Source organism: Melozone crissalis, unplaced genomic scaffold, assembly GCF_028551555.1.
Source record: "Melozone crissalis strain CALT ecotype California unplaced genomic scaffold, PUWL_Pcris_2 ptg000021l_1, whole genome shotgun sequence".
Taxonomy (NCBI): domain Eukaryota; kingdom Metazoa; phylum Chordata; class Aves; order Passeriformes; family Passerellidae; genus Melozone; species Melozone crissalis.
The window spans coordinates 2945857-2973083 of record NW_026535799.1 but is presented as its reverse complement, the minus strand read 5'-3'; the positions used below and the strand labels follow the sequence as shown (position 1 = coordinate 2973083).

General features: G+C 51.6%; 2 non-coding genes and 1 pseudogene across 2 annotated transcripts; 2 read left to right on the top strand and 1 right to left on the bottom strand.

Annotated features, from left to right (window-relative positions):
* Window positions 1-8090: 8090 nt before the first annotated feature.
* LOC128937678 (antigen peptide transporter 2-like) overlaps window positions 8091-27227 on the bottom strand; it is a 78924-nt pseudogene continuing 59787 nt past the window's right edge.
* LOC128937729 (small nucleolar RNA SNORD45) lies at window positions 20712-20794 on the top strand. The gene has a single exon (XR_008483079.1). It is a non-coding gene; the product is annotated as a small nucleolar RNA SNORD45 (small nucleolar RNA).
* Window positions 21413-21495, top strand: LOC128937725 (small nucleolar RNA SNORD45). Its single transcript, XR_008483076.1, has one exon. It is a non-coding gene; the product is annotated as a small nucleolar RNA SNORD45 (small nucleolar RNA).

The window sequence follows — 27227 nt, the reverse complement described above, 5'->3', positions numbered from 1 at the left end:
AAGTGCAGGCAATGTAGGAAAAGCTTTAGGCAGAGCTGCCATCTGAATGCCCACCAGAGGATCCACACTGGGGAGAGGCCCTACAAGTGCAGGGAATGTGGGAAAAGCTTCAGAAGGAGCAGTGGGCTGATTCTGTACCAGAGGATCCACTCCAGGGAGAGGCCTTACAAGTGTGGAGAATGTGGGAAGAGCTTCGGCTAGAACTCCAGCCTGATTGCCCACCAGAGGATCTGCACTGGGGACAGGCCCTATGAGTGTTCTGAGTGTGGGGAGAGGTTTTTCAGAGCCAATACTGTCTCCTCAAGCATCAGCAGATTCACACAGAATAGAGGCCCTTCTGCTGCCCTGACTGCAGGAAGGGCTTGAAGAAAAACTCCACCTTTGTCACCCACCAGCAGATCCATACTGGGGAGAGGCCCTGACAGTGTCCTAAGTGTGGGAAGAGCTTCTCCCAGAACTCTGCTGTGACCCAACACCAAGGGAGGCAGCAGTAAGGGATGCCCTACAAGTGCCCTGTGTGCAGGAAGAGTGTCGCCTTGATTTTTTATGATTTTCTAAGCCTTCTGATGTTTACATTCTTGTAGCAAACTTTCTCACACACTTTCTGTAAATAACTTATTGTTTTGCATTCTTTTTTAGAAGAAGAAAAATTTGATGGACTGTTGGTTTGTCCAGTGTCATTGGAGAGGTGGCACTTTCACCCTCCAATCCAGTCACTTTTAGAAAACTCTAAATGTTGGAGTCAGAAAATAAACTTCCCTTTTCTCCCCCTTGAGAGCAGCAGTGTGTGCACTCGTGTTGTTTTGTGTCCTACAGTGACAGGAAGAGCTTTGAGCGCTGCTTCAACTCCATCCCCCGTTGGGGACCCCCACTGGATGGTCCACAGTGACCCTCGCTGGGCAGAGACTTGGTCATCCATGGTCCTGGTGATCCATGTTGGGAAGACACCTGGCTGGTGGTCTCCACATCTTCCTGGCTTCCCTTGGGCACTTGGACACAGCCAGAGAAAAATCCATTGGGATGCAAACTGACATCAGAATTTCATAGGGGACAGGACATTTTTTTTACTTTTGACACCAAAAAGTCTGACCTTTGGAATCCAATCATTGCTTCGGGTGGCATCCAGGAATTCCAAATGGTGTTGGAGGTCTTTTCCAACCTGAATCATTCCATGATTCTAATTCTCTCTGGCCCACCAGCATCTTCCACAGCCAAATGGTGATGGACTGGGGCAAAAAACCAGGATTTTGGAGACAATGGAGTGGAAATCCCTCTTAAAACAGGTCATTTCTACCCACCCAAGCACATGGATCCTCAGCCAGCATGGACACGTAAATGCTTTTATTTTGGCCTTTATTTTCTCTCATTTTTCTTTGCCCTTCACCCAACATTGGGGTAAATATAAAGACATTTAAATATCACACGGATGGTGACATTGTGGGACATGGGTGGGGACATGTTGGGGATGGGGATGGGGACAAGGACATGGATGTGAACATGGCTGTGGATGGCGATATTGGGCATGGGGGGGTGTCACAGATAGAGATGGTGACATGGGGCTCTATGGCCATGGATGAGGACATGGGGAACATGGCCATGGATGGCGACACAAGTGGCCTAGGGGACAGTCCATGGGTTGACATGTCCATGCCATGAGGTGTCCCATGGCCAAGGACAACACATCCCCACCACCACCATGATACTGTCCCTTTCATGCTACCATTTGTTCCCTGCTCTTCCCCTGGCTGTGACACCCGCCTTGTGGGATGTCCCCATGTCCTGGTGACCCGTGTCACTCAGGCCACTCCCACCAGTGGCTCCAGCAGCAGCCAGAGCCCATCCTTGGCACACAGGATCAGCTCGGGCTGGCGGCACGGGGGTTACATCACGTTGTCCCTCCGCAGCACCAACTGGGACGGTGTCAATGCCACTACCACCTTCATCTCAGCCATGGCAAAGCTCTGCCCGATGCAGTTCCTGCCACCACGTCCCCACTGTCACTGTCATCCCACTGTGAACCCAGCCAGGGACAGGGGTGGCACGTGGGGACACTCCTGTCGCCACTCCAGCACATACCTGGGGCGAACAGAGAAGGGGATGAAGGACGGCAGGGACTGTCCCTTGCTGTTCTCCGGACAGCCTCAGAGGATTGAACACCTGGGGTGACACCGACACAGTCACACTGAGGGGACACAGCTGTCACCACTGTGGTGGCAGGGACACATGGAGGCCTTGAGAAAAGTTAATAACAAGTCAATAACAGGATGAGAAAAACAAGTATTAGTCTCAACAAGAAAACCACAGGTATTGGCAACAAAGAGGGGTTAGTGTGTAATCTACAACCAATGATGAGCTCGGGTTTTGTAATATGTATAAGCTTAATTAACACCACTATAAAAGAGTGTAAGCTAGATCAATAAATTGGAGTTCGATGCTGATCAATTAGGATGTGGTCGACTCCCTTCGCTTCCTCAAATGGTGACACCCGATCGTGATACAGCAACGCACCACGGAGGAGTGAAGACACGCTCAGGTCCTGAGAAGCAGCCGGGACGACAGAAAATGCGGAGAACAGAAAAAAAAAGTGGATAAAAAAGAAGCTGAGACGCCTCGTGCCTCGGGTGTCGTACAGGCGAGCCCGACTGATACGTGCTGCACGGACCTTGAAGAGGCTGCAACAGTGCTGACGATTTTAGGTATGAAAAGGCAAGCAGCATATGATTTATTTACTGCCTTTTTACAAAAAAGGCAGGTTAAGGGGATAGATTTGCAAAAGGATTTACCAGGGCTTTTGGTTTATGGCTACGATAGGGGAATTTTTATTAACCCCCATACAGTTCACGAGTTAACGGAGTGGCGTAAATTCCGTGATTTATTATGGGAGGCTACTTTAGAGGGTGATAAAACTGCCAAGAAGTTAGGTAAATTATGGCGGGTCATTCGCAATGAATTACTGCAGTTTCAGGCTGAGAAAGAGGCTGCCCAGCAGGCTAGCGCCGCTCATGGGTGTAATAAAGATTACAACCAGGACAGGGGATACGATCAGGATAGGGGATTACCATTAGCCCCTGCAATGAGGACGGTCTTATTACCTGCTTCGCCGCCCTCTTCTGCTTTAAGCCAGGCTACACAGAGCGCTTCTGAGGCTTCCACACCCCCTGAACAACACGAACTATGGCCAAGACCACCCGATAATCTCCCGAAAATCAATGAGCCGATCCCTGGGGCGGAAAATGACCTAGCGGGGGCTATTGCAAGGGAGCGGAGATTGGCCTGGGCTGTGCTTGCCAGAGACGCTATTAAAAAGGGGGATGGGGAGCTTATCAGCACTGCTACCCAGCTGGCTTGTCCTGTTGTATTCAATCCGCAAGAGGGAGGGGGCATGCAGGCTACTATTACAGCTCTTGATTGGAAATTGCTGTCTCAGCTGAGGTCTACTGTTAGTCAGTTTGGAGTGAAAAGTGAGCCAGCCAAACAGATGTTAGATTATATTTTTGATGCCAGTCTTCTTCTTTTGGTGAATGATTGTCATGAGATAGATAAATTGATCTTTACTCAGCCTCAGCAATTGTTATTCAATGCTCATTGGCAAGGGCTTGTAAATGAATGCATAGCACAGTTAGGGCTAGGCTTACAAGAACAGGCAAAGACCTCTCAAAATCAGGTGTTAGCTGCTCTTGGACCTCTTCAAACATCAGCAGCACTGCCTTCAACGCCTAGTTGGTGCCAGAACCGCAGTGACCACGCACCAACAGAAGTCGTCACTGCAGCGTCAGCACCCTCTCCTGTCTCCAACCCGACACCACAGGGAGCCTCGGCTTGGAACCGGCAGCCGCTGTAGAAGTTATGCTGATGACCCTGCACGCACGGAAGATCCCGACAGGGATTCACGGACCTATTGCTATACAGGGTCACGCGGTGGGTGCTTTGCTTTTCGGAAGATCATCTGCGTTGGGATTATTTGTTTTGCCTGGCGTCATTGATGTGGACTATATGTTATGGTGCATACTCTTTTCCCACCACTCCAAATTAACAAAGGACTGAGAATTGCTCAGGTGGTGCCACTTGAGCCAAATGACTAAGGGACTACAGACTATGAAAGGACAAGAGAGGGGGGAAAATGGTTTTGAATCCACCGGAGGACTTACCTTACTGGCTTTGAACCTTTCTGAGAGACCAAGAAAAGGGTGGAAGTGGAATTTCAAGGACAGAAAGGATCATTTTCAGGCTTGTTGGACACTGGAGTCGATTCCAGCATTATTAGCCCTAGCCCTTCGCCTCCTCTCTGGGTTCGCATGAATGAAAAACAGCTAACAGCTTTCCTTTTCAGTGGTCCAATTACCACCTACCGTGCAATGCCTGATAAGGAAGACATTATGGCTCAGTTGGGGGTGGTTTTAACCCTTTGGGGTAAAAGCCATTGCTTGGACCGTGGCTGAGGAACCTTGTGACATATGCTGTAGAGATATTAGATGTGCTTTTAATGCTTCTGCTTATTTTACCTTGTATTTTTAATTATATTCAAAATATGGTCAGTAGAATGATAGAAAAAACCTGGCAGACTAACCTCCTTGTGCAAAAAAGAAAAACGGGGAATTTTTGGAGAATTTTGCTCAGACATGGCTTGAAGGAAAAAAGGCCATGAACATATACAGCTGGTTAAAGAATAAAAGGCAGCTGTACGCAGCAAGTTCTCAGGCTTTTCCCTTAACAACAGTAAACACCATGTCCTTGAGGAAGTGATGAGAAAAAACATGGTGGAAAACATGGAGGCCTTGAGAACAGTTAATAACAAGTCAATAACAGGATGAGAAAAACAAGTATTAGTCTCAACAAGAAAACCACAGGTATTGGCAACAAAGAGGGGTTGGTGTGTAATCTGCAACCAATGATGAGCTCGGGTTTTGTAATATGTATAAGCTTAATTAACACCACTATAAAAGAGTGTAAGCTAGATCAATAAATCGGAGTTCGATGCTGATCAGTTAGGATATGGTCGACTCCCTTTGCTTCCTCAAGGGACACCTCATAGGGTGGCCCTACCTCAGGCTCGGGCCAGAGGTCTGGGCTGTGGTGGGTCCCGTAGATGCTCATCAGGCAGATGACCCCTGGTGGGATGGGAATGGCCACTTTAGGGACAGCAGATGAGGGTGGCTGGTGACACTGGGGACACCCTGTCATACCCTTGGGGATGACATGGCCATCACGCTGGGGGATGTCCTCGGTGCAGCGCTGGGACACAGCAGTGACAGGATTGGCGTTTTTTACATCCTGTGACCTCCCTGTCCGTGGGATGTTGTGTCAGACACTGTGTGAAAAACGCCAATCACTTGTTTTTCAAAATTTTAGAAGTTTAATAGTAATAAAATGGTTATAAAAATAGCAATATTACTAGAGTAATAAAAATTTGGACAATTAGGATTTAGGACAATATGAGACAATAAAAATAAAGAGTTACAGATGGTCCGGGTACCTTTTTCTGGTACCCATTCAGCACCACAGCCAGATGTGCTTCCACAAACAAAGGCATTGCACAGTTTTTTCCACCAAGATACTTGAGCTTTACAACAGCAATTTCAGCTGTCAAACACAGAGGTTTGTAATATTGTTAGCATCTGTGCTGTCAAGGTCACGCTGCACCATTGCAGATAAGAGTGAACCCTCATGGACTGTGTGCTTTGCAAATCTGGCAAATTGATGTCACACACATCCCTGATTTTGGCTGTTTAAAACACACCCGTGTCTGAATTGGCACCTTTTCCTCAGCAATATGGGCTACAGTACACACAGGGGAAAGGAGACTGGGTGCCATGGTACACTGGCAATCAGCTTTTGCAGCCTTGGGCAGTCCTCAAACCATCAAAACTGATAAAGGGCCTGCTACACTTCCCAGGAAACCAGGCAATTTCTACAGCTCTGGGGTGTATCACACCAAACCAGCATCCCTCATTTACCAGCTGGACAAGCAATAGTGGAAAGAGCACATGGTGCCTGAAAAGGTATAGTTAATAAACAAAAGGGAGGTATGTGGTGAGACCCCACAGAGTAGAATAGCTAAAGCTCTATACACATTAACTCACTTAACAGTCTTAGGAAAATCCCAGAACCCAGTTATGCTAAATCACTCCTTATCAATGCAATCGTGTGATGTTCAGCTGCCCAAATCCAAGGGAATGGCACGAGACCTCCTTACCAATACATGGGGGGGTCCCTGGGATCTCATTACCTGGGCTTGGGGACATTCATGTGTTCCAACAGACAGTGGGACACATTGGGTACCTGCCAGAAGCATCCAGCCTGCACTGCATCCTGACAGCACCTCCTGATAAACCCTCAGCAGACACAGAGCCGTGTGATCAGTGATTGGTGACAACCTCATGGAAATCTGGGACTGCAGTTCACATAAAGATTCATCTGTTTACAAATTATTCCCCTGTTTAGAAACTGTTTTCCTTGTCTACAGATTGTTTCCTAGTTTTTGTGTTTGCTTTTCTTTCTTTAATAAGTGTTGAATGATTCTTGTTCTTACAGACTGTTTTATTTTCTTCAAGGCTTAAATGGTTTGTTGTTTTTACAAATAAGTTGCAATCTGTAACCTATAAGCCTAATGCCTGGAGCATATTTACCTGAGCTCTCCCCTAGCAGTTCCTGGACATAAATGCTGCAGCTATAATGCAAATCAAAATTTATAGCAAAGAAAGGGTGAGATGTTGGTGTCACCTTGCCAGCCCCTGGGCTCAGTGACAAGAGCTTTGGCCAATTTGATCTCTCATAAGCCTGCAGGCATCTCAGTGGCTCAGGACCCAAAGGGGTGCAGAGTTCAAACCAGTGACAGCATCCAGACCAGGCCTTTCAAATGCTCTATATAAAGGAGGGAGTGGAAAACAAAACCCTCTCTTGCCACACAAACATCAGGGTGAGTGGTGTCTGTCTCCTGTGCCCCTTACCCTCCACGTGTCACCTAACACAGAGGCAGATCCAGCTCTGGATCACCTCCATGCAGGTGAATCCTGGTGTGTGATCCATGCTGGAATCTCATGGATCCTCTCATTCTGCAGAAACAGGCAGAGAAACCAATTGCGTGACCACAGGTACAGAGGGGAATCTGTGCGGGATTCCAGAAGGGATATAGGGCAGGATTCCAGACCAGGGCATGATTCCAGATCAGGATCAGGTAGAATTCTAAAGTGTATCTGGGCTGGATTCCAGAGCAAGATCAGGTGGGATGGATGGGGCAGCATTGGAGTGGGATTCCAGAACAGGATTGAGGGGATTCCAAAACAGATCAGGTGGTGTTGGTGGAGCAGGATTGGGGTACAAGGGATGCAGTAGGATCTGGTGGGATCCTTGCTCTCTTTGGGCTCTTCAGCCAGATCCAACCCATGGCGACAGAGATAGGGTGACACCAACTCTTACTCTCATCACCAGCTGAATGATCCATGGTGCAGGTCCAACCCCTTCCCTCTCCCTGCAGAAAGCCACAAATTGCTGGGAGAGCTCATCCTGCTGTTCCCACTCATCACACAGCAGCCCTTCCCAACGGACTGACTTCCTGTTTTCCCATGTTTTAAACACAACAATTACAGTTGCTCAAAATGTTTTATTTCTCATGTATAAATACCCTGGTTTGGGCAATAAATCTCAGTCCCATCCTCCAGTGCCCAGCACTTCCTCTCAGGGAATGAGGAATAGAAAAGGGGACATTGGGAACTGGGATAAAGACACTGGGGATGGGGACACTGGGAAAGGACTGGGGACACCAGGAGCTTGGAGTGAGCACAGCAGGAGTGAGATGAGGACGTGACACCCATGCCCAGATCCATTCCTTGGGATTGATTTCCCACCCTGTGCCCCATGTCCAGGAACAGACATGGGGACCAGGGATCATGGGGACATGGTGGATACAGGGGATACACACACATCCAGGGAATGGGCAGACCTGGGGGACACAGTGGGGACATGGGGGACACAGAGAGTTGGGATCCTGAGGATGTGGGGAGAAGGGATTCACAGGACACTGTGACTGGGGACACCAGGAGCTGGCTGGTGACACAAACACCGGGAATGGGGACACTGGGGCTGATTCCCTTTTATTCCCTGCCAGATGCAGCCCCCTTCTCGCTGCCCATCCCGGGGCCCTCGGGCTGCCCAGTGCTGCCTCCTCCAAGGAGCAGGCGGCTGTAGGCGCCGTGGCGTTCCCGCAGCTCCGCTGGTGTTCCCGTCTCCATCACGGCCCCATGCTCCAGCAGCACCAGGCGATCGGCCCTGTCCAGCACCCGCGGCCGGTGGGACACGACCAGCACAGTCTTGGCCAGCCCAGTGCGCACCCAGCGCTGTGCCTGCAGCCAGAGAGTGCTCTCATCCCAACCCGTCCAGCTCAGAGAACACTCATCCCAACCCATCCAGCTCATCCCAACCCATCCAGCTCAGAGAATGCTCATCCCAACCCATCCAGCTCAGAGAACGCTCATCCCAACCCATCCAGCTCATCCCAACCCATCCAGCTCAGAGAACACTCATCCCAACCCATCCAGCTCATCCCAACCCATCCAGCTCAGAGAACACTCATCCCAACCCATCCAGCTCATCCCAAACCATCCAGCTCAGAGAACTCCCATCCCAACCCATCCAGCTCAGAGAACCCTCATCTCAACCCATCCAGCTAGGAGAACACTCATCCCAACCCATCCAGCTCAGAGAACGCTCATCCCAACCCATCCAGCTCAGAGAACACTCATCCCAAACCATCCAATCAGAGAACCCTCATGCCAAACCATCCAATCAGAGAACCCTCATGCCAGCCCATCCAACTCAGTCCTACCCTGTCCCACCTGATCCCACCCAGTCCTGACCAACCAATCCCACCCCACTCTCAGTCCCACCCTAATCCTATCATCCTGTTCTTACCATCCCATCTCCCTGTTCTCCATCCCATCCCCATGCCCACTATGCCATCCTGCCCACACTATCCCCATTCCCACTGTCCCATCCCATCCTACTCCTACCACTCCAACCCTTCCCATTGCACTCCATCTCTGTCCTCATCCCAGCATTCCCATCCCCTTCATTCCCACCCCACCCTATCGTATCTCCTTGTCTTCATCCTTTGATTCTACTTTCCTGCCATCCTACACCCCTGGTCTCTAGCCCATCCTACTATCCTGTCCTATTTCTCCACTTTGTTGATCCACACCACCCCATCCAATCCCTGTCTTCATCACATCATTCCCACTCCATGCCAATCATTATCCCTTATTGCCACCACCTCATCCCACCATCCCATTCCAGCCATCCCATCATACCCCATTTTCACCAACTGCACCCCTATCCACACCAACCCCCTCCATCCCACCCCACTCACCGCTCCATCATATCCATCATCCAGCACCTCGTCGAGGATGAGCACGGCCGGACACTGGAGCAGAGCCCAGGCCAGGGCCACACGGTGCCGCTCCCCCGCCGCCAGCCGCCCCCCGCGCTCCCCCACCTCTGTGGGAGCGACCACAGGGGATCAGTGGGGTGCAGCCCTGGAGTTCTCCCCTCTTCTCCCACCCCCCACACTCCCCCACCTCTGCGGGGGGACCCTGGGATCAGTGGGATCCCAGCACGAGAGGTTCCCCCCCTTTCCCCTACCCCCCACACTCCCTCACCACTGTGTGAGCAATCCCATGGGATCAGTGGGATCTGACCTGCGTGAGCAATCCCATGGGATCAGTGGGATGTGACCTCAGGGATCCCCCGCACACCCCACCATGTGCCACCCACTCCGCTCTCCCATCGCTGCCAGAGGATCCTGGGATCAGGGGGATGTGCCCCAGGGGTGCCCCATCCATCCCCCTGGCTCTCACCAGTGTCCCAGCCCTGCTCCAGCCCCTGGATGAACTCCATGGCTCCAGCAGCAGTGGCGGCCTCCCGCAGCTCTGACTCTTTGCAGTGCTCCAGCCCCAGCAGGATGTTCTCACGGATCGTTCCAGAAAACAGGACGGGATCCTGCTCCACCAGCACCACCTGCCCCAGCCCCAAGCCCTATGACGCTGTCTTGGCTCCTGGTGTCCCCACCCCTGTTCCATGACCCCATCCCACCTTGGTGTCCCCATAGTGTCCATCCCTGATCCCATTCTCCCCATCTGTGTCCCCAGTGTCCCCACCCCTGACTTCCCACTTTTCCCATCCCCATTCCTGTCATCCCCATCCCATTTCCCAATGTTCCTATCCCATTTCTTGTTGTCCCCACCCTATTCCTGATGTCCCCATCCTCTTCCCAGTATCCCCATTTCTGCTCCCATGCTCCTGTGGTCCCAGTTCCATTTCATTGTTTGTTGCAGACATCTTTTATGGAAAATCCTTTCCTTAGGATTTTTCCTCCTGAGAAGCTGACAGGCCTCAGGAACAAAATGTAAACATTGATTATCTGCTACTGTGGAATGCAACAGGTGCATCTGTGATGGGCCCATGTTGGATGTTTGTAATTAATGGCAAATCACAACCCAGCTGGTGCAGACAGAGAGCCAAGCCACAAGCCTTTGTTATCATTCTTTCCTATTCTATTCTTAGCTAGCCTTCTGATGAAATCCTTTCTTCTGTTCCTTTAGTATACTTTTAATGTAATATATATATCATAAAATAATAAATCAAGCCTTCGGAAGCATGGAGTCAAATCCTTGTCTCTTCCCTCATCCAAAAACCCCTGTGAACACCATCACAATTGTCCCCTGACCCCTGTCCCCATTTTCCCCATTCCATGCCCAGTGTTCCCAGTGTCTCTGCTGTCCCACCTTGCGGTGCAGGTACTGGTGTTCATACTCTGGCAGCGGGATCCCATCCAGCAGCACCGTCCCGCTGCCAGGATCCCGCAGCCGCTCCAGCAGCGCCATGGCCGTGCTCTTCCCACTGCCATTGGGCCCCGCCAGCGCCGTCACCTCCCCAGAGCGCACCTCGAAGCTCACGTCCTGTGGGATGGGGACAGGTGTGAGAGTCTGTCTGAAATATTCCTCATCTGCCTCACCATCATCATTGGGGGACCACTGAAGAGTCCCCACTGTCTAAAATCTCTGGTTCTGAAGGAGAAAGTCACATGTCAACAAGGCCCCGAGATCTGAGAGCATTGTTAAGCTGTTGTCCACAGGTGTATTTACTATATGCTACACTGAGCCAAATGAGAAGAAGAAGGGGGCACCTTGCCTTTTTGCAACAGTAGCCTTGGAAGCTGTCCCCTCTTTGCCTGGCTGGACTTCTCCTGAGTTTTGGGTGGTCCCCCACAAAAGACCCCTCACTCGTCTTACAACTGCCGTGACAGACGGACTGAGATGTAAGAAGCCTCTCCATCAAAGACCAAGACATGAAACCCCCATGTGAAAAGGCCCCCCACACTCTTTCCAAGGGCTGGGACTGAGACCCCCAACCTGGGAGAGGTGTGTAGGGGAGGCAAGCTAACCAAAGCAAGATGGATGTTGCAGGTGTGAGCAGTGGACCACGAAAACAATGGCTCACGCCCACTGCTGAACATGGACTGTGTGTACCCCTTTTCCAAACATTATTCTTTCCTCCCCAAAGATACAATAAACTACCTTTGACTCGGTTGCAAAATCCATTCCCCTTCCCCCATCAAAAAAGAGTATAATTGGGGTCCAGATGGACTGCAACCCTGAGATCTCCCCGACGTAACAGGCGGATCCTCGACTGGACTGGACCAAAGGATTTCGTCTCTGCATTTGGTAGCTATATCCCCCTCCTTCTCTCTCTCTCTTTTCTATCTCTATCTTTTTCTCTCCCTTAATCCCTCTATTGCATTTTGTTGTGGTCATTCAATAAAGCTGCATTTGTTTTATTACTGCAAACCTCCTGTGCTGTGTTGGTTTTTTTGCACCCTGAGATCAATCCATGAACTATCAAGAAACCCGTTCGTAAGGATGGATTGTGACAGCAGGTGATGCCAAAATTCCCACCCCTGGGAAACCCCACCTCCCCCCAGACCCACCTTCAGCACAGGGTGCTCTGGATTTCCAGGATATGTGAAGGAGACCTTCTGAAAAGTGACATGGCCCTGAAGCTCAGGGGGCTCCCGCGTTCCCCCGACATTCCCTGCGGGTTTCCGATCCAGGTATTCCCAGATCCTCTGTCCAGCAGCTGCATTGGTCAGGAATTCATTGAAGCCATAGAGCAGCACCTGGGGAGAAGGAAGGGGGTGGCACCGGGATGGACAGAAGCACAGTCGGATGGACAAACACGTGCATTCCATGGGATCACCTGGATATGGCTACCAACTCTGTCCTGGTACAGCAGGAAGGTGACGAGGACCCCAGGAGTGATGGATCCGTCACGGAGCTGCTGGTGGCTCCTGAAGAGCACCATGACCCGGATGGCCAGTTTGATCACCTGTAGGTGGGACAGGGATATTGCTGCCCCCAACCCACTCCTGGTGTCCCCATTCCATCTGCCCCCAATCCACTCCTGGCGTCCCCATTCCATCTGCCCCCAACCCACTCTTGGTGTCCCCATTCTGCCTGTCCCCATCCCACTCCTTTGTGTCTTTATCTCTGTTCCTGGTGTCCTCATTCCAGTTCTGGTGTCTCCATTTCACTCTTGATGTCCCTATTCCTGATCCTGATGTGTCACAGACATATTTTCTGAAAAATCTTTTCACCAGGATTTTTCTCCAGAGAAGCTGAGAGGCCTCAGAAACTAAATGTAAACAATAATGATCTGCTGCTGTGGAATGAAGCAGGTGCATCTTTGATTGGTCTCATGTGGTTGTTTTTACTTGATGATCAGTCACAGGTCCAGCTGTGTCAGACTCTCTGGTGAGTCACAAGATTTTATTACTCATTCCTTTCTAGCTTTCTAATGTCTCCTTTCTCTTTCTTTAGTATATAATTTTCTTTTAATATATCATAAAATAATAAATCAGCTTTCTGAAACATGAAGTCAAGAATTTTGTCTCTTTTCTCATCCTGGGGACCTGCAAACACCACCACACTGATGTTCCCAACCTTTATCCCAGTGTCCCCATCCTGTTTCTAATGTCACCATTCCCATTCCTGCCATGCCTGTTCCTGAAGTCAATGTCCCTGTTCTGTTGTCCCCATTCCTGGTGTCCCCATTGTACTCTGAGTGCCCCCATCTCAGCCGCTGGTTTCCCATTCCTGGTCCCAGTGTTCCCGTTCCCAGTGTCCTCATCCCTGACCCTGGCATCCCCCATTCTCTGCTGTTCCCATTCCCAGTTCCCCCTGACCCTGTAGACAAGGACGAAGATTGCCAGCTCCAGCTCTATCTGCTCCTTCAGCCTCAGCTCCTTGGCCAGGTTACATCTGTGCTGCTCCTCCTCCTCCTCCTCTGCTGAAAAGGTTCGGATGGTCTCGATGGCGGCAACAGATTCCTGCACCCCTGCGGCTGTGCGGGCAGATGCTTCCAGCATGGATCGCTGAAGGGCCTGTGGCAGCAACAGGGGATCTCCAACTTTCCCAGGTCACCTTCCTGGCCCACCATCCACATCCCATCCCACCACACCCACTGCATCCCCACTATTGCATTCCTGCCATCCCACGCCCTTCTCTCTCACCCTCACCATTCCCATCCATTCTCCTAATCCCACCATCCCCATCCCCACTGTCTCATCCCATAACCACCACCTTATCTCATCCTTCTCTTCTCATCCACACCAGTCCCATCTCGACCATTTTGTTCTATCCTCATGTCAGCACTCCCACCATCTCACTCCCCTGGTCTTTATCCCCTTTCATCCCACCATTTATCGTCCTCCTTTCCATTCTCCATCCCATTCCCATCATCCCATTCCCCTCGTCTTCATCCCCTTTCATCCCACCATTTCCACCTCCATCGTCCTCCTTTCCATTCTCCATCCCATCCCGTCCCATCCCCACCATCCCATTCCCCTAGCCTCCATCCCAGCTCCACCATTCCCACCTTTCTTCAGTCCCCTCCCACTCTTTCCCTCCTACTCCTGACCTGTTTGCGGGTGCTCTGGATGCGGCGGGTGGCGATTCCAAGGGGCACCTCCAGCAGTGCCAGCAGTGCCAGCCCCGGTGCCAGCCCCAGCATGAACCCCCCCACCACCAGGGCCATCACCAGGCTCCGCAGCAGCTGGTTGGCTCCACTCGGTGCTGCCCTGCACACCCGTGGCACTTCCATGGAAAACTGAGCCAAGAGCTCAGCTGCAGGGTGGGAAAAGAGGTTGGGATCGTGGTGGGTGAGACCATGATCCCATCATGGATGATCCCATTTGGGATGGGAATGATGTAATGGGGAGCAGTGGGATGGGATGATGTGAATGGCTGTTGAGATGGTCAGGGTGGAATGGGGCAGGACAGGGGAAATGGGATGGTGGGAAAGGAAATGGTGGGATGGGGTGATGGGATGGTGTGAGGCAGCTGGGGATACGCAACAGGGTGGAGGCACGGGAGTGAGAATAATGGGGACAGAACAGTGGCTAGAATGGGAAAGTGGGATGGGGACAGGATGGAACACTGGAGTAGAATGAAGCCAGGAAGATGGCATAGGATGGAATTGGATGGGATGGTGGGAATGGGAATGATGGGGATGGAGTCGTGGGATGGGATAACAGACAGATGGGATGGGATGGGATGGGATCAATGGGATGGGATCAATGGGATGGGATGGTGGGAATGGGATGGGATGGGATGGGATGGAATCGATGGGATGGGATGGTGGGAATGGGATGGGATGGGATGGGATGGGAAGGGAAGGGATGGGATGGGATGGGGAGGGATGGGATGGGATGGGATGGAATCAATGGGATGGGATGGTGGGAATGGGATGGGATGGAATCAATGGGATGGGATGGGATCAATGGAATGGGATCAATGGGATGGGATTAATGGGATGGGGTGGGATGGGATGGGATGGGATGGGATGGGATGGGATGGGATCAATGGGATGGTGGGGATGGGACTGGGGTGACAGACTAGCTGGGATGGGATGGAACAGGTGGGATGGGTCAGGTGGGATTGGGCTGGGCCGTACCCCGTTACCTGCTGGTGTTTCCTGGAAGAAGTCCAGGTCTTGGTGCACCAGGTGGGAAAAAAGCCGCAGGCTCAGGCTCTAACGGAGACACGCCATCAACAGCATGAAGAGAGACCCCCGGCAGCCAGAAAACAGCACACTGTGGGGACACAGGGACACGGTGACATCGGGGACGTTGGGGACACGGGGACAGGCCCTGGGAATGCTCCAACCCACCTTGTGGCTCCAGCAGCCGCCACCATCCCGACAGCTCCAGCGGTGACTCCATCCCCACTCCCGATGGCATCCAGCACCTTCCCGGTGGTGTACGGCCCCGCCATCTCCCCTGGGTGTCACCGAGGCTGCGTCACCACGGGTGAGACCACTGACACAGGGGGACCCTGATTTGTGGGGGGCAGGATCCGGTCTGGGGAGCGGGGATCTAATTTTGGAAAGGCGGGACACAGACACGGGGCTGCCGGGAAGGGACTGGGGCGGCATCGGGACCACACCGGGACCGTCCGAGGGCGATACGGTCCGGACCGGGACACGCTGCGAGCAGCACCGGGGCCCGCACGGGCCCCCGGCACTGCCCGGAACCACCGGCGGGAAGAACCGGGAGCAGGACCGGGCGCCAGCAGGACAGACCGAGACCCACCGGCCACAGCAGAACCCACCGGTCCCCGTGTCCCCGATCCTGTCTCCCCCCATTCGCCGGCTCCTGGCCCTGCTGGGCCCTGAGCGCGGGCGATGGACGCTGGTGGGGAGCTGATGTCGGCTTCTGCTCTTGGTACGGGGGACCCCGACCGGGGGGGCAGGACCCCTTTGAGGGGCTTTGGAATCTGATTTGGACATAACAGGACCCCTTTGAGAGGCTTTGGGATCTGATTTTGAGGCTTTTTGGACATAACTGGAGGGGGACAGGATGCCGTGGGGGGTTGCAAGGCCAATTTGAGGGGTCAGGATCCAATTTGGGGGAGGCAGAATCTGATTTGAGCGAGGTCAGAAACCAATTTGAGGGGTCAGGACCCAATTTAGAGGTTTTGAGCACCGGGTTTGGGGAATCAGGATCCAGTTTTGGGGCTCGGCACGCAATTTTGGGAATGGTCAGGATCAATTTAAGGGGATTTGGGATCCAATGTGGAGGGTTTGGACATAACAGGATCCCTTTGAGGGGATTTGGGATCTGATTTGTGGGTTTGGACATGACTGGGGAGGGGGACAGGACCTGATGGGGGGTTGCAAGGCAAGTTTGAGGCCAAAACCAATTTAGAGGTTTTGAGCACCCAGTTTGGGAAATCAGGATCTGATTTTGGGGTTCAACACACAATTTTCGCAGTGGTCAGGACACAATTTCCAGTCCTCTTCCCTCAATTCAGGGGTCACCACCCATCGTGGTGACGCTGATGCTGTGTCCCCACCGGTGAGGTGGCCGCCCCCTACTTCACGGGCCATGTCACAGACCGGGTGGCACAGGAGGAGGACGCCTCAGGCGCTGTGTGGCCCCTGGGGCTGGGTAGGTGGGTGACACCGGGTGAAATAAACAGGGCAGGAGACTTTTTCTCCTTTTTAATGCCTTTATTAAAAGTGATCAGCTCAAGGTTGGGAAGCTCGATGGGTCCGAAACTGCTCCCAGGGTGACTCGGAGGAGGAGGAAAGTGCAGCTTTGTCCACTAAAGGGCAGATCTGGGGGTCCCACCTGTGACATTGTTCACAGGGGTTCTTGGATGAGGGAAGAGATGAGGATCTGACTCCATGTTTCAGAAGACTTGATTTTTTATTTTATGATATATATTACATTAAAACTATACTGAAAGGATAGAAGACAATGTTTCATCACAAGGCTAGCTAAGAATAGAATAGGAAAGAATGAAAACAAGGGTTTGTGTCTCTGACAGAGTCTGAGCCAGCTGACTGTGATTGGCCATTAATTAGAAACAACCACATGAGACCAATCACAGATGCACCTGTTGCATCCCACAGCAACAGATAATCATTGTTTACATGTTGTTCCTGAGGCCTCTAAGCTTCTCAGGAGGAAAAATCCTGAGAAAAGGATTTTTCATGAAAAGATGTCTGCGACACTTCACCTTGGCAGCAACTGGTATAACTGGTTCACTCTGCAACCCTTTTTTGCCCAAAAAATTGGCAGATTTTTTATTTATAACACCCCTGACCCCTTTGTCCATCCCGGCTGTGCCATCACCCAGCTGGGCTGTGACAGCCTGGCAGCTGAGGTCCTTGCTCAGGGTGAGAGGCAGCAAAGGTTCTCAGCATCTCTGCAGGCTGGGTACTTTGTTCCTCACCTCCAGACATCACTCTGATCTCTTAATTCTGTATTGGCTCGTTGTTTTTGGGGTTTTTTCGGTGAGTTTGGTGGGGTTGCTTCCCATGGCATGCTGGTCCTGAGGTTATTTTGCATTTTCTCTGATGCCCTCCCCCCCCATATTCCGTCCTCTCACTGTCTGGAGAGAAGGGCCATCAATTTAGCCTCAGGCAGGGCCATCCCGATACAAAAGGAGCTATTAACAAAAAGGACTGGTGATTACAATAACAGACAGGTAGAACTTCACTGTGACTGTGCTCACAGGGGTTCTTGGATTGGGGAAGAGATGAGGATCTGACTCCATGTTTCAGAAGGCTTGATTTATTATTTTATGATATATATTACATTAAAACTATACTAAAAGAACAGAAGAAAGGATTTCATCAGAAGGCTAGCTAAGAATAGAATAGGAAAGAATGATAACAAAGGTTTGTGGCTGGGACAGAGAGTCTGAGCCAGCTGACTGTGATTGGCCATTAATTAGAAACAACCACATGAGACCAGTCACAGATCCACCTGTTGCATTCCACAGCAGCAAATAATGTCAATGTTTACATTTTGTTGCTGAGGCCTCGCAGCCTCTCAGGAGGAAAAATCCTAAGGAAAGGATTTTTCAGGAGAGATGTCTGTGACAGCCTGACTGCCTGTTCTGACAAAAGCCTGTGCTCTAAGAAACTGCTGCAGCCCAAGACAGAGATCAAGGGGGGGCCCTTGAACTCTGAAACAGAGAGAGAGGCTGCTGTGGAAAGCAGGGTCAAAATGACCCCAGGAATTCTTTCTGATAAAGAAAAATTCACAGGAAATGTAACAGGAAATCAGTAGAATGAATATGTATGAACCTGTTGTGAAATTGCATGCAGATGTATTTGAGAGGGAGGTATGTGACTGTGTTCTCAGGGGTCCAAGGATGAGGGAAGAGATGAAAATCTGACTCCATGTTTCAGGAGGCTTGATTTATTATTTTATGACATATATTATATTAAAACTGAGCAGCTCAGCTTCTGTCCAGGCATTATTTCTTCTAAACAGCCCATTATCGGTCCAGGGATTATTTATCCTGAGCTGCCCAGCTTCTGTCCAGGGATTATTGATCCCGAGCATCCCAATTTCTCTCCACAGATTATTGATCCCTTACCTGTAGGGTTCCTGCACACCTCAGTACTCCTCAGATGATTGAGCAGCCCAACTTCTGTGTGGGGATTATTGATCCCGAGCAGCCCAACCTCTGTCCTGGGATTATTGATCCTGAGCTACCCAGCTCCTGTCCAGGATTATTGATCCTGAGCAGCCCAACTCCTGTTCAGGGATTATTGATCCTGAGTTACCCAGCTTCTGTCGAGGGATTATTTCTCCTGAGCAGCCCAGCTTCTGTCCAGGGATTATTGATCCCTTACTTGTAGGGTTCCTGCACACCCCAACACTCCTCAGGTGATTTAGCACCACAGTAGCCCCCGGATGCAGAGACATTTCTCCATCACATTTAAAAGAAAAGTTCAGGTGGGTTTTCCAATGAGCAATGTGGATTTCCCTGGAGTTCAGCAGGCAGGATCACATACCCCAGAACCAGAGCTTCTGTATCCCTATGGAAAGGTGATGGCACAGGGAATATCTGCTCTGCTGCTGACAAACAGCTGCAGCTGCTTTGGGTGCCTGAACATCTGCAGTGACAACTGCACCCAGCTGTTCCTGCTGCAGGGAGCGGTTTTGGGAAAACATGGGCAGGATTGAGATGCTGTTCCCAGGTGCCTTCTAGAGCAGTATCAATAATCTTTCTGGAAGGAATGAGCTCCTGAGATTTGTTTTGCATTCTTTTATAGAAGAAAAGAAATTTATTAAACTGTTGGTTTGTCCAGTGTCATTGGAGAGGTGGCACTTTCAGCCTCCAATCCATGGTCACTTTTAAAAACCTATAAATGTTAGAGTCAGAAAATAAACTTCCTTTTCCTTCACTTTCAGAATCCCTGAAAAGAACTGCTGCACCTCACCTGCACCTGGGTGCTGGGCCCCAGCTCCTGAGGGCAGCATCATCTGCCTGCTCACCTGTGACACAGGTACCAGCTGGGGAGTGAAAGAGCTGGGGCTGGGTGATCCCAGCGACAAAATAAAGCTATGCCTGCTTTTAATGTACGAATTGGTGTTAAAAAGTGTGAAAAACGCTAATCACGTGTTTTTAAAATGTCAAAAAGTTGAATGATAATAAAATGGTTATAAAAATAGCAATATAATTAGAGTAATAATTGGACAATTTGGATTAGGACAATAAGAGACAATAGAAGCAAAGAGTTATGCATGTCCGGGTACCTTTTTCTGGGCAAAATAAGCCTGATAAAGGACACACGTTAACAAGGGATTAACCCTTAAAAAACAATAACCTGTTGCATATTCACACACCTCATACATGATGCATAAATTCCATTCAAACACAGGATTCTGTCTGGTCAGTGTCAGTTTCTTCCTTTGAATCCTGACGGCTTCTTCCCGAGTGAGGCGGGAAGAAGTTCGTTTGTTCTGATAAGAGAGCAATAAATTCTGTTTCTCTGAAAGATTTAGGTGTCCTGTGGCTGCTGACTGGTGTGAGTCCTTTCTTTTAAAAAAAAAAAGTATCTTACATAGCATAGTTTCTATTTTAACATTTTGTTACAACCTACAACTAGATTTAACACACTACTTAAGAAAACTAATACAGCATCACTTTCTAACGTAACACATCAAGTATTCGTTTGAATATCTGCCAAAAGCCAATCAGAAACCGCGCGTTATTCAAAATGCCCATTGCGGTGGGTGGAAGGCGCTGATTGGTGCCGGGGCAGGCGGAGGCGGCTGCGGGCGGGTCCCATTGCCGGCCCGGCCCTGCCCGTTCCGGCCGGGTGTCCCTGGCAGCGGAGCGGCGGCGGCAGCGGGTGCGTGGTGCGGGTCGGGCCCGGGGCTGGTGCAGGGCTGGGCAGATCCGCGGTGCCCGAGCGGGGCCGGGCATGGCTGGGCTGGTGCTGGGCCGGGCCGATCCGCGGTGCCGGAGTTGGGCTGGTGCAGGGCCGGGCAGATCCGCGGTGCCCGAGCGGGGCTGGTGCAGGGCCGGGCAGATCCGCGGTGCCCCGAGCGGTCGCTGCCCCGAGCGCGGTGCCCCGAAGGCCGCTGAGGCCCCAGGGCTCCGGGCCGGGCCCGGCGAGGCGGTGGAGGGCTGAGGGCGATGGCGGCGGCGCCGAGCCGGGGCCGCGGAAAGAGCCGGGCCGGGGCGGCTCTGCACGGGGGGGGGTTTGCTGCCAGCAGAGGCACCGGCTCCAGCGCCAGGCCAAGGGCTGCAGTGGCGGGGCCCGGCTGCAGCCACAGAGAGCGGCCCTGGGCGCTGGAAACGGCGGCTCCGGGCTGAGAGGGCCCCAGCAGCAGGAGGAGGAGGAGGCGGTGGCCGGGCCCGGGATGAGCGCTGGCATGTATTATCTGAGCGGCGCTGATGTCTCTCACGCTTTAGCTCTAGAATTACTCTGAGGCCCGGCCAGCCCCCGATCCCTCTAGCAGTGCAGCTTTTCCCACTGCTGGCGTCGAGTGCTCAGGCCAGGCTGAATCCTGATGGCTGAGTAAGGCGGGAAGAAGTTCATTTCTCCTGATAATGGGGCAATAAATTCTCTTTCTCTCTAAGGTTTAGGTGTCCTGTGGCTGCTATCTCAGTGCAAGTCCTTTCTTTAAAAAAATAGTATTCTACATAGCAGAGTTTCTATTTTGCTGCTTTGTTACAACCTAAAACTATATTTAACACACTATGTAAGAAAATTAATGCAGCATAACTTTATAACACACCACACAAAAGATATTCATTTGAATATTTGCCAGAAGCCAATTCAAAAATACACATCTTTAATGAAAGTTTTTCCCCATGGTTTGGTCACAGCAGTGCTGAGGAACAGGGAACAGCCAAATGAGGGAGACCCGTGGAGAAGCCTTGGTGCCCAGAGGGGATCCTGACAGGAGGCCTGGAGAGCTGCAGGTGAGAGAAAGAGATGAAAATTCAACATCTCCCAGAGCCCTTGGGCACAGACACACCGGGCACGGGCTGCAGCTGCGGTGCTAGGCACCGACCCTGGGTTCCCATGGAGGAGGAGGAGGCGGTGGCCGGGCCCGGGATGAGCGCTGGCATGTATTATCTGAACGGCGCTGATGTCTCTCACGCTTTAGCTCTAGAATTACTCTGAGGCCCGGCCAGCCCCCGATCCCTCTGGCAGTGCAGCTTTTCCCACTGCTGGCGTCGAGTGCTCAGGCCAGGCTGGGACCCAGCCTGGGGAGAGGGCTCTGAGGCAGAGGGGGAATTTTCCAGAGGAGAAGTCCATTTGGATTGAGGTGAAATGTGCATCTGTGAGCTCAGTCTGCAGCTTGTTGTTTAGTCTGACTGTGACTGTGTTCACAGGGGTCCAAGGATGAGGGAAGAGACAAGGATCTGACTCCATGTTTCAGAAGGCTTGATTTATTATTTTATGATATATATTATATTAAAACTATACTAAAAGAACAGAAGAAAGGATTTCATCAGAAGGCTAGCTAAGAATAGCAAAAGAAGGAATGATAACAAAGGTTTGTGGCTCGGACTCTGTCCGAGCCAGCTGACTGTGATTGGCCATTAATTAGAAACATCCACATGAGACCAATCACAGATCCACCTGTTGTGTTCCACAGCAGCAGATAAGCAATGTTTACATTTTGTTCCTGAGGCCTGTCAGCTTCTCAGGAGGAAAAATCCTAAGGAAAGGATTTTCCATAAAAGATATCTGTGACACTTATGCATAGTAAACTTTTTTTCCCAAAGAAAAAATATTCCAATATTTTCTTTTTTCCCAAAGAAAATATTCCAAGAGCTGTTTAGCATGGGTCCTCCTCAGTTCCACCTTTTTAGGGCATGTGTATTCCTTGGTTGTGGTTTTGGTCCTTTCTTATCATCTTCAGTTTTGGCCGCTGCCCACACTGCCTTCAGAGGATGAGTGCTGATAGCTGGCACATCTGTACCAGGTGTCCTCATCCCATGTTCATTGGATGTTATCCCATCCAAGCAGGCACTGTAACACAAGCACACTTATATCAACTACATCACTATTATGTCTAAGCTTATAATTAATAACAGAAATGAAAACTGTATCTTTATAACAAAGTTATTTTAACAGCACCCATCTAAAATCCATGTTAACATTTGCACAAAGCCAATATTGCAATCTGTATCTATAGCAGGCCAAGGGCCGGGCGCCCCTCGGTGGCTCTGGCCCGGCAGAATTTTGGGGGTCCCGGTGTTTGGTGCTGACAGAGCCCCGGCGCTGGGCCGGGGGTGCGAGGGACCCTCCTTGGCGGGGGTCGGGCTGCCCGGGGCAGGCGCTGCAGCGTCAGCCCAGAGCCACAGGGGGATGGCCCGGGCCCGGCAGGCTGGGGGCTGGCACAGCGGAGAGGGGGCCCCGGAGCTGGGGGAGCCTCTGCAGCCTGCGGTGTCGGACACCCCTATAAGGGGGAGCCCAGGAGCCCGGAGATGGTGGTACCATGGACAAGGGACACCCATGGTGTGAAGAATGCATATTTTATGATTGGCTCTTTGCAAATATTAAAACGAATATTATGTGTTATGTTAGGATGTTATGCTGTATTGATTTTTTAATTGATTTTTGAAGTGTGTTGAATATAGTTTAGGTTATAGCATAATGTTAGAATAGAAACTGTGTATGTGAGGTATTTTTTAAAGAAAGGAATGAGGTACTCGCAGCAAGATGGCAGCCACAGGACACCTAAATCTTTCAGAGAAAGAGAATTTATTGCTCTCTTATCAGAGGAAACTAACTGCTTCCTGCCTCCCTCAGGCTTGAAGACGCCTTCAGGATTCAGAGGAAGAAGCTGACACTGACCGGACACAATCCTGTGTTTGAATGGAATTTATGCATCATGTATGTGGTGTGTGAATATGCAACAGGTTATTGTTTTTAAGGGTTAATCCTCGGTTAATGTGTGTCCTTTTTTGGGCTTATGCTGCCCAGAAAAAGGTACCTGGACGTCTGTTACTCTTTGTTTTTGTTGTCTCATATTGTCCTAAATCCTAATTGTCCAAATTACTAATGCTCTAATTATATTACTATTTTTATAACCATTTTATTATTATTAAACTTTTAAAATTTTAAAAACAAGTGATTGGCGTTTTTCACCCTTGGGTACCCTGGGTGCTGAAACAGGGACCCCGCACAGGCAGCACCCCTGGGCCCCTCTGACTCACCTGGGGAGCCCAGGGAAGGAACCTCTGGAGTTGCCCCAGCAGCCCAGAGAGAGGGGACACCAATACACACTGGGGCTGCAGGAGCCCAGACAGGAGGGAGCCCCTGAACTGCAAAGTAGGGAGACCAGAGAGGGGAACTCCTTGGTGGGTGTTTTTTTGCTGAATTTTGGTGGTTTGGGTTTTTTTGAGGGTGGCTGAATCCTGGTGGTCTGGAGGTTTTTATGGACATCAGACACCTGGTGAATTCTAGAGATGGACTCAGGCAAGAGGAGCAGCCAGTCCCCAAAATCCCACTCTTGGCATCCCTCATCCCCCTCTGCAGTCCTCCCTCTAACATCTTTAGGCCTCTGGGAAGACCCCAAAAGGATGGAAGTGCCTAAAACGCTGCTGAAGGGCCTGAGCTGCTCTCACCTGTGGATGTTCCTGTCCACAAACATCTTCTGGTCAGTGCCATGGGGGGCTGGGAAGGAGTTTAGGGGATCCTGAGAGGATTGGAAGGAGTTTTGGTGGCTCTTGGCTCCATTTGTGGTGCTGGGAATGGGTTAAGGGGGCTTTGGAGGGGTCTGTGGGAGAGTTTTGGGAGTTGTGGAAGGGCTGTGTGGCTTGGAGAGAACTTGGGTGGGTCTTGGCAGAGGTGGGAAAGAGTTTTGATGGATCTTGGGGCCATTTCTATTGCACAGAGTGGTTTGGGGTGTGGGGGACAGCAGGGATCTGTGGGGTGGTTTGATGGAGCTGGAGTGGCTGTGGGGCTGGGAGGGGGTTTTAGGGCAGTCGTGACCCCCAGAGCTGCCCCCAGACCCTGCGCACAAGGTGCTGCTGGGGGACAGGGGCTCCATGGAGGGGTTTGTGTTCCTGGCACCGTGGGAGTGAGGGGGGATACCCCGGGGCCGTGTGTGACCCCCCCATGCCGGTGTCACCCCCTTGTCCCTCCCCACAGGGCTCCTGCCCCAGCTGTGCTGCCCCAGAGGGAATTTGGGGAGGGGGCAGAGGGGGCGAGCAGCCCCTGCTGGGGGATGGCCCCGGCCCAGCCCCTTTGTTCAGCATCGAGCTGGGCTGGGACCGCAGGAGGAAGAGGCCAATGGGAAGCAGATCCTGCAGCTGGGACAGTGCTTGGGGTCAGGGCAAGGTCCTGCCCTGCACACCTGGCTCAGGTGTGACCCTGCCCCAGCAAGGGAGCGGGACATTCCCATCCCCATGGATCAGGGCTGGGAGTAGCACTTGGAGCACGGATGTGGAAATACTGGGAGCGACTGGGAGCTCACTGAGAGGGTGAATTATCCCACCTTCCCCTTCTGAGGCCACCCTGCCAGCTGAGAAATGCTCCTTGGGCCTCGGCGTTGGCCAACAGCCCCTGGGCTCAACTCCTCTGCAGCTCATCACAAACACTGTCTGCTCCAGGCACTGCTGATGCCCAACCAGCTCCTGGTTCCTTTAGCAGCAGCCCTGGGAACTGTTTTTGTTCCCTCAGTGGCACAAGATCCCTGTTCTCACCCTGCCAAAGAAAGCTGTTGATGCCAAGTGCAGCCAGGATGAACCATTGCTGGGACTGAAGCCCCTCTCTTGGGGCCCTGCAAACAGTGCTCCAAAAGGAGCCCTTGGAGCTCTCCTGGGCCAGCGACTCCCTCTGAGTGGGGCCTCTCCCAGCCAGGAACTCTCCCGTTTGCTGCACTCGGGGATCCTGAACAACCACAGAGCCTGGGCCAATCCCCCCACTCCTCCAGGCTCAATCCTTTGCCCTTTGCTGGGGAGATGCCAAAGGATCCTCAGGGAGCATTGCCTGCCCTCAGGGGAATTTCTCACAGGTGCCTTGCACTGACTCTTTGTGTCTGTGTGCACACAGGAGTGCCTGTGCTGCAGAAATGTGGCAGAAATGCTGCTCTCTGAGGGGTGTGAGTGCCTTGCATAGCTGAGCCAGTCAGGCTTGTAGGTAAGGTTAAATCACAAGCTGTAAGTGAAGTTAAATGCTGCTAAGAGTAGTTCTTAGTTACTAAGTTGTTACCTTTAATATAAGTTATAAGCTAAGTTAAATATTGTAAAGTGTTTTTCTCTGTTAAATTGCAAAGTCATAGGTTTAAGTTAAGTTAAATGCTGTTACACTCTGCTCTTTTGCTAAATTGTGAACTTGAAGGTATCAGTTAACATTAAGGTACAAGTTAAGTCCTGTTAAGTTTGAGCTCTGTTAAGGTTTTAGGCTGTATTCATTTTATCCTTGCCCTCACTGTCTTTGTGTCACACACACAGGGACAGTTCTCAGTTCATTTCTGGTTTGATTACCTGGACTCTGTTTGGTTTTGTTGTTGCTTTGTTTCCCTGGTGTGCCTGAAGTGTCCAGTCAGGAGCAGAGTGACTCTTGCCAAGGAACTTTGTGCTGCTGTCCCTTAATATTAAATGTGATTTTTGCTGCTCCCTTGCTGGGGATTTTTTCAGCGCTCTCAAGGCCTTGTTGATAGCAGGGTGAAGGAGCCCTGGCCCAGGCTCTGGCCCTGGGGGACACGGGAACGCTGCCAGGGGGTCCCTGTCCCAGCCCCAGGGCCCCGGCCCCCTGTCCCCGTGTCAGGCTCTGGGGTCGATCTCGTGGAACATCCTCTGGGGGAGGCTGCGGGGCCGGGGGACCCGGGGGGACCCGGGGAGACAGGGACCCCGCTGTGCATGAGCAGGGTTGGACTGCTCTGGGGAGAACTGAGGGGGGGGCTGGGACAGAGTGACCTCCCCAGTGACCTCACACAGCCCCCGTGATGTCACACTGACCATGTGATGTCACACAGCCATCTCTGTGATGTCACACTGCCCCCTGTGATGTCACATAGCACATGTGATGTCACATAACCATCTCTGTGATGTCACACAGCCCTGTGATGTCACACTGTCCCCGTGATGTCACACAGCTATATCTGTGATGTCACACAGCCTCCTGCTGTGTCGCAGAGCCAACTCTATGTCACCTTGTGATGTCATACAGCAGTGCTGTGACATCACAGAAGACCGATGACACAAAGTCACCCTGTGATGTCACAATCTGTTCTCTGATGTCACAGCCTGCTCTATGATGTAACACAGCCACTGGGTGATGTCACAACCCACTCTCTGATGCCACAGAGCCACCCTCTATGATGGCAGACTCTACTCTATAGCCTCATATCCTGCTCTGTGATGTCACAGCCAGCTCTGTGATGTCACAACCCCCTCAGTGATGTCACAAAACCCTCAAGAACTCAGTTCTATTGAAACACTGAAGTTTCTTGGACTTTAAATAGATCTCTGTGAGGGACACAACTGAGAAAGTGTCCCCAGGTTCCAGCTAGAGCAGAACACTGGAGGCAGTGATGACAGGTGGGGACAAGCAAGGGAAAGGTGTCTCTGGTGCTGAGCAAACCTGGATGTGTTTGAGGAATGCAAAGGGCCAAGGCCTGAGCCCCAGCCCCTGGCCAGGCAGATCCTGTCCCTCCCTCCTTGCTCAGGGCTCTTCCCGGGATGGGCACTGGCATGTGGGGATGTGCAATGCCAGGGGCAGGAGCGTGGGGTGGCCCCTGCCAGGCTGCTGAGCAGGGACAAGGAGGCAATGAGGCCCCAGGCCTGCAAGGGTCACTTGTCCCCTCCTGGCCCCAGGACCAGCAGCCATGGCCAAAGTGCTGCCCAAGGTGGCTCTGGCAGGACTGTCTTGCAGCTGCTGCCCATCCCTGTGCCCTGTGCAGC